An 8,557-nucleotide genomic window follows, 5' to 3' on the forward strand; every position below is an offset into this window, starting at 1 on the left:
AGCATGAAAGAAAAAATAATAATGCAATGCAACAGAATCATAACAGCAATATATTTTCATCTACTGTTCTTTCATTTACTGTACTAAGCAACACAAATCCCAAATTGTCCTTTGATTTATATCCATGTGGCAAACCTCTGATTTTAACCAAGGAACTAAACATTACCAAATATTTCTTCCGCAATAAAACATGCACTCAGGAAACCCAGGCGTGCCACTTAATATACTAATTAGTGCTAAACAAATGCAAGGCAGCAGCTGCTGCACCGTCACAACTTTTGCAGACCATAAATTAGCATCACCACAACATTCACATTTAGAGGTGGGGAGGGGATTACAATAAGGCCAGACTTAAGACCATGATTTCCAGCCTCCTTCATAGTGTCATACAGATTTTTTTCCGTATAACACTTGCAATTTAAATGTCTAGGACAGACATGGATAAATCTCACATTAGCAAAGCATGACAACCAGATCCTATTGAGAGACAAGTCACCATGTTTTGATTAACATTTCAAAGCCCCGGGCAATATGAATCATTCATATATTTCTCTCTTATGGGAGGTTACTTTTCTGCAGTTTTCCTACCACAGGCAGCTTAGATTTTAGGAATAGCCTTTTCTTTCTATTACTGCCAGGTTACAATGGCTGTGTTTCTTCATCTTATCTAATCTAATTCCAGATCATTTGTCCTGGGGTAGGATGGAAAAATGGAAAATAGATGCTTAGCAACAATTCCTTATGCAATGTAATCTGAAAATAGCATTCACAGATGCACACACGCCTCTTGAGGATGAAGAACAATACAGAGTAGTGCTGTTACTTCCTCTAAACTATCTGTAAGATAGTCTTAACAATAGATAGGCTGAGTGAATCCTTCCCTCTGAATATTGGCTGAACTACTGTGCTGTCACATATAGTTGGTCATCCATATCCATGGATTCTTTATCCATAGATTCAACCATCCATGGCTTGAAAATATTTTTTAAAATAAATTCAAAAAAAGCAAAGCTTGATTTTGCCATTTGATATAAGGGACACCCTTTAACTACCATTTAACCATTGCATTTACTGGGACTTGAGAATCCACGGATTTTGGTATCCATGAAGAGATTCTGGAGCCAGACCACAGAGGATACCAAGGCCCCACTGTAGTCCAACAGCTTGGCAAAATAATCTATCCATTGAGAGCATGGGAGTGGGAGGCTAGGGAGAAAGAGGGAAATAGTTTTTAAACTGGGAAAAAGTAGAGAAAAGACCCATGAGGGTGAGAAAGTGATTAAAAGAAAATGGAAGAGTAGGCAGTGGACTGAGATGTGGGATAAAGAGGTACACAGCTACAAACATAAGAGGAGTAAGTAAGGAGTAAAAGAGCATGCATAGGTCCTTGAGAAAGTAGGGATAATTTGGTTTTGACAGATAGTAGCAAGAAGACTATTAGCTAGGAATATTAAAGAGAGTAGGGGCTTTATCTGTCTGCCTACATGTTTTTTTAAAATAAGTAAATCCAAATCAATAGATTAAAAAGTTTTATATGAAATATCAAGACAGTGTCACAAACCTTAATATACCTCTGTCCTTTCAGAAAATTACCACTTACTTTCAAGATAAGTATTATGTGGAGTAAATGAAGACTAAATTTTGAAGTGGGTTCAAATTCAAGATGAGTGATCAAACTATGGCCCCATACAGACAGGACTGAAGCATGGGTTTGGCACGGCTTTTGGACTCTTAGGACACATGCATCATTTAAACAGCGTATCTCTAAAGTGACCCGAAGCAGCATTATTTTGGCCTGTCTGTACAGGCCCTATGATCCAACAGTACTGCATTTCTCCGTCTCTCTCTCTCTCCCAGTCTCTCTGAATGTTCTCATACAGTAGATCTGTAACTCCATGCTGGTAGCAATTCATTAGTGTAAGTCCCATTGAATCTGGTAGCACTGTATTTACTTCTGAAAATAAATGTATAGGCATACATCGTCTAACAAAACATCTGACAATGAAGCTCCTCTTTACAAAGTTTTTTTACATCTGCCCAACAATCCTTTCCTCCTTGTCCTCTATCTAGCTGGAAGATTTTTAGCAGCATTGGGATTGAGAGGGTGGTGAAGGAGCACTGCAGAAACACAGATTTCCTGTATCAGGTTGTTGCAGCAAGTCAATTAAAGACTAAGATAGAAAGAGTGGGATTCCACTCTAGCGGTCTCACTGTAGCTGTCTTTTTTTTTAAATTTTATAAATTTTTTATTGCAACTAAAGTTCATACATATAAATTTTATACAAAGCATAATTCCATATACATATTTTCTACATTCTATTACAACTTTGCAGAAGGTAAGATAAACAGCAACAGCCTCCAGAATCCCTGAGCATGAATGATCAGAGAGAGAGGGGAGAACAGATAAGGCTGCCTTGTGTTAAGAAAACATTAATCTGTACGTTTGGCATTTAAAATGGAAATCAAAAGAAAAGTGGAGGCTAGTGAAAGAAAAAAATCACCCCGAATACATTTTGGATGAATTGGTCTCCAGAAGGTTCAAAATGTTAGGTTACCTACCCTGGTTATTTCATTTCACATGTGCATACTGTTAGTTTTGAATTTTAAGATGCCTGAAACACACTGAGCTTCTCTTCTTCTGTGTGGTATAAGTGTGTGTATCTGTGCCTTGAAGTCATCTGTTGACTTATGGCAACACTATGAATTTCATAAGGTGTTCTTAGGCAAGGAATATTCAGAGGTGGTTTTGCCAGTTCCTTCCTCTGAAATATAACCCACAGCAGCTGGTATTTGTTGGTGATCTCCCATTTAAGTACTAACCACAGCTGATCCTGCCTAGCTTCCCATTCTTTCCATGTTCTTTCTGCCTCTGTTATCAGATTTTCTGTTAATGTACAAGAACACATTTTCTCGATTAACTGAGGTATGCCTTTACAGCATAGCTCTGTCAGTGAAAATTACTTTGACCATACCAATGAAAGCTCTCCAAACCATTTCAGATTAGCCAGACACAAAAAGCAATAACCACCATCTCTATGCCACACTACAAGACTAAATAAACATAGTAGTACTAAAAGCTTCATAGAATGTTCCTGGAATCCTAATAATTTACAAATGCAGCCTATAGTGACATTGCAATAAATGATGTAGCGAGGGGGCAGAAAGGTGCAGGTGGGGATCAGTCATACATTAGAGCAAAGTACTGAAGTGAATCTGTATTTTTCCACTGGTTGAAAGCAAATGACCAACTCCCAGTGCATCTGGTGTATGCAGTTGCCTAGTAACTTGTCATGTGCTACTTCACATGTCTTACGTATACATGCAGAAATAAAGTTGTTGGCCTGGTAATCTTGAGACTAAGATCATTTGTCAAACATCTGATCAGAAGTTATTTAGTGTTATATGTTGGATTGGATTTAGAATATTATACTTCTCTGTGTTTAATTTAATAGATCATCACTTACCTTTAAATAATACCTGCTAAATCATCTTAACAAGTATGTGGAATTTGATGAAACAACTGTATGTGAACATATCCAGAGGGAGAAAAAAATACAAGAGACTTTGGAGAAGTAAATGCTGATGACTTAGGGCCCGAACACAGGCCAAAATAAAGCTGCTTCAGGTCACTTTGGAAGTATACTGTTTAAATGATGCATGTGTCCTAAGGACTGGAGCACAGCTTTGATGCAGCTTCTGGCCTCTTAAGATGCGTATGTTATTTAAATAGCATACCTCCAAAGTGACCCAAAGCAGCTTTATTTTGGCTTATCTGTTTGGACCCTACTTAGTTACTAGTTCCTTTGCAATGTTTTGGAACTAAGCAGAGCAGTGGAAGACAGGGAATCTTGGAGATATCTCATCCACAGGGTCACCATGAGATGAGATTGACTCAAGGGCAGCTAACAACAACAGCAACTTATCCAACATTGTTCTCTCTCTCTCTTTCTCTCTGCTCATTTATTTTTCTGAATAAGCACATAAAAAACTCATCTGCAGAATAATTAAATTCTAAAAGAAAGTGTGAAGGAAATAAAAATGTGAATGGTTAGTAGGATTTCCATATTATAACCCTCTTTAAAATTGTTCATTAAAAAAAAGCAGTATCTGAAAATCTTGCTTCCATTTTTGCAAAGTTCCTATCCTCCTGCACTTTGTAGCTCTCCCTCCCTTTCCTTATATTATTCCGGTTATTAGCCTTAGCAGTTATTACTTTTGTTCAGCTAGTCTCCCTCTAGTGGGCACTTAATGCTAGTATTTGGGAAAGTGATTAAAGCACTCTCATATCAGTTCGTTCGAGGTTAATTTTATTTGATTATCAGATTGATTGATTGATTCCCTTGCTGTTGTTGCTATGTGTCTTCCAATTGTTTTCGATTTATGGTGACACTAAGGTGCACCTATCACAGGGTCTTCTGGGGATGAGAGTGTGTGTCTTGCCCAAGGGCACCCAGTGGTTTCCATGGCCCACAGGGAACCAAACCCTAGACTCCAGAGTCAGAGTCCAATGCTAAAACCACAACACCGCACTGGTTCTTGAGTGATTCCCTACTTTTCCTCATAAAAGGTTGGGGTGGCCCACATTTTAAAAAAAAACCTTACAAAAATATAATGATCTAACACCCAAAACGAGAAGTCTAAAAATCACCAGGGGCTGATTTTCTGACATATCTAAAAAAACCAAAAAGGTAAAGGTAAAGGTTTCTCCTTTGATAAGGTTGTCAAGTCATGTCTGACTCTAAGGTGCAGTGCTCATCTCCGTTACTAAGCCGCAGAGCTAGCAATGTCCATGGACTATTATGGTGGTCATATGACCAGTATGACTGCACAGAACAGTTACCTTCCTAACAAAGTGGTACCTATTTATCTACTTGCACTTTTTACATGCGTTCAAGCTGCTACGTTGTCAGAATGCATCATTTTAAAATCATAAATGACATACATTTGCTAAAATATCATAAAAGCAAGGTAAACAGCAGGTAAAACAAATTAACCATTGCATTACTCCCCCAAAGCTTGTACAAAACGTTTTTAATGATACCTTAAAGACAAAAGCGTGGGGCACAACCACATCTCTAATAGAAGAAAATTCCAAACCAAGGGTGAAACCACTGAAAAACACTTACCACATACAGTAGCCATAATATCTCCCAAAGAGATCTGTCATGTAACCACCTTAGACAGCTTTAAAAATCTGTTAAGACAGATCTCTTCCGGCAGGCCTTTCCTGAATAGACGCCTGGCCACCAAAGAAAGTAATTGATCGATCCCGTTTACTAATAATAGATAAGTTTGCTTATCTATTGTTTGTTTGTTTTTATCTATTGTTTAAATTGTTATTTATCTTTTGACATGTTTTAAAGTGAAAATGTTTAATTCTATTTTAAGGGAGGGAGGATTGGGGGATATGACTTGTTTAATTTTTAATGCTGTAAGCCACCCCGATTGCCTGAGTGCAGATGGGGCGGGATATAAATTATTATTATTTTTATTATTATTATTATTATTATTATTATTATTACTACTACTACTACTATTACTACTACTACTACTACTCCATGGCACCAACAGCAGATTTTTTAGTGGATCTCATATCCTGAGTTAACACTGGATCAGGAAGTCCTTTAAATAGCTGAGTTCTGAGGCATTTGAAGCATTGTATGATGACACACCTTGAACTGATAGCTTACTGTCAGCAAATACTGAAACTTCAGAATGTTTATCACATCTTCAGTGCTCAAGGCCCCTGTCTGCACTGTTATCAAAGGAAGCCCCATGTACAGACATTACAACAGGCTGGTCAGGAAGTTAACAGAACATTGACTACTGTGGCCAGATCTAGTATAGGAAAGGTTGTAGCTGGTGGACCAGCTTCAGCTAACCATAAGCCCTCCTCACCACTGAGGTCATCTGGCCTTCTAGTGGCAGTTTTGTATTGGACCACTGACAAAATACACTTACTTTGTCAGGCGAGTACAATGGGCTCTTCTTATCCACAGGGATTTGGTTCTGGGGAGCCACAGGAGCTCAAGCCCATATTAGTCAATGGTTGGTGAGAGGAACGTGCCTATTTCAGGACACTCCTGTGTATGCACCATGAATAGCTAATATGGCACAGGGCAATCCATGGGTGCTCCGATCTGCAAATGGCTAACCCACCCATACGGCCGGCTCACTGTACTATATACTCTAAAATAATCTTAATTTCCAGGCCTGGGAACCATCTATCCACAGAACTTCCATATTGTCAGGATTTAAAAAGAGTTTATTGGCCCTTCTCCAGGCTGCCACTGACAACAGAAACGAGTCCAGCATTTGCAAAGCCTCTCCTGGTTCAGATGGAATTGTGAAGAAGAGGTGGATGCCATCTACATGTTGAAGACATTGTGCTCTTTAAATCTAAAGATCTGATACAGTATATAAAGCTACTTCCCTATAGTTTCATATAGATACTCAAAAGCAAGGAAAACCAGAGGAAGCCTACAGTAAAGCAGCCACGGGGCCAAACACAAGTCTTCTAATGCTACTTTCTGACCCTAACACAGGGGAACAACTATAACACAATACCTCCACACCCAAGCCACAAAACTCCAGAGTCCAGAACATCATGTTTAGTAATACTGAAAGCCACCAGGAGGTCAAGGAGAATTAAAAAGGTAGCATTCCACCCTCTCTCCTTCCTGAAGACAGTAATCAATCAGGACACCCAAGGATGTTTCTCTGCTGTGCCTAGCTGTGCAGTCAGCTTAAAATGGATCTACATAACTGTTTCATCCAATTGTGCCAGCAGCTAACACAGGCTTCTCAAATATCTTGCCCAGAAATGGGATATCTGTAACTGGTGTATCACCTCTAGGTGCAAGAAAAAGCCTCCTTCAGAGAGGGAGCAACTGCTTCTCCTGCAATGTGATAATCATAACATTGTCCTTTAACAGGAATTTACTATTCCCTAAGGCCTGGAACAGACGGGCCTTTGCGGCGCCCTCATCACGTGTGAGGGCTGCCTGGTGGGTGGAGCACCCACACGCCTGGCAGTCTTCGCACATGACAAGGGTGCCGCAATTGAAGCACACCCACCAGACACAGCGTGTACTGGAGACGTCGCCTACAAACGGGGCGGTGCAGCTGCGACCTCCCCGTGCTGTCGCTGGCGCTTTGGAGCACCGGAAGTGCACCGCAAAAAGGAGCCGCTTTCCAGCGCTCCTTTTTTGTTCCACAGAAGCGCCACACCATTTGGTTGCTGCGGTGCTCCTGCGGAGCAAAGAGAGGCACCAGGGAGGCGCCTCTTTCTGGCAGTGTGTACCCTGCCTAAATCTTTCAGTCAGGCCACCTTCACTAAATTTCACCAGCCAAGAAGGAATAAAGTTGGCCAAAGCCTAGCAAGCTTCCTGTCCTAATTCAGTGGCCATAGAACTGGAATTGATCCCACAACCCATGACTTGATAGTGCTCTGAACTGTACCATTAGGAACATAAGTAGTACCAACTTAGTATGAATGTGAGCAATTTTGCCTTCAAAGTGTCTTGGGAAAAGGTCACAGAGTTCCCTGAGGGCCCAACAGGATCTAATCCAGGATTAGTTCTCAACAATTCAGTCAAGCTCCATGGATCAATTCACTAAGGATCAAATGGCAACAGATAAATAGAATGCTTTGCTATTGCTAAGCAATAGACGCAATTATTTATCATTACCCATTTTTTGCCACATTTGGATTGAGATTTAAAGTACTGTACCTCTGGCAGATGTTTACTCCAATCAACCGGTAGTTCAAGATCAATGAATTTCCTTCACTTAAGTCCCATTTGCTCCTAGCTCTTGGAGAAAACTCTCTAGAACAAAGGTTGCCAACTGCTTGGAGGCCACTTTTGACCCTTCATCCCTTCCACACTGCTACTGCTTGCCTCCCAGACGCACCAGGAATGAGGCAATGTTTCTCTGGCCACTTTTTTTCATTTTTGACCAATCTTCCTTTTTGGGTGGTCACCCAAAAATTGGCAATTTTTTTCTGCAAGGAAGGATACTGCAGTCCACAAATGTGGGGCCACACCTTCCCAAGTATTATTCTATGCAAATTAAGAAGAGATGTATTAGGAGGGAAGAACAATGAGGGAGAAATTATAATTATAAAATTATAAAAAATGGGTGACTGACATTATAAAAATGTCATTTTTCATCAAAATGGGTGGTTTACATTGCAAAAATGGAAACCATGGCTGAATGTGGCCCATGGACTCCACTGAGGATACAAGCTAGTTACAGTTGTAGCAAAAATGAAACTCGGAACAGCTTTAAATCTTACACCTACTATAATGTCTGTTTCTAGCAGACATTACAGTATATGATTTCTTTATGCTTAAGTTTAACATCTCCCCTTTTTTGTTATCAGCGATATTCCAATAAGCCACTTCGGTAGTAGAGGAAAAAGAACAGCCAGAGGAGGGGGAAAATTTTAATAAATGAAGTAATAAGATTAAATTATGTGAAACACAGGCCTGTTACAGACTGCCAAAATAAAGCTGCTTCGGATCTCTTTGGAGGTATGCTGTTTAAATGATGC

The sequence above is a fragment of the Sceloporus undulatus genome, chromosome 6 (genome assembly GCF_019175285.1).
Source record: "Sceloporus undulatus isolate JIND9_A2432 ecotype Alabama chromosome 6, SceUnd_v1.1, whole genome shotgun sequence".
Classification (NCBI taxonomy): domain Eukaryota; kingdom Metazoa; phylum Chordata; class Lepidosauria; order Squamata; family Phrynosomatidae; genus Sceloporus; species Sceloporus undulatus.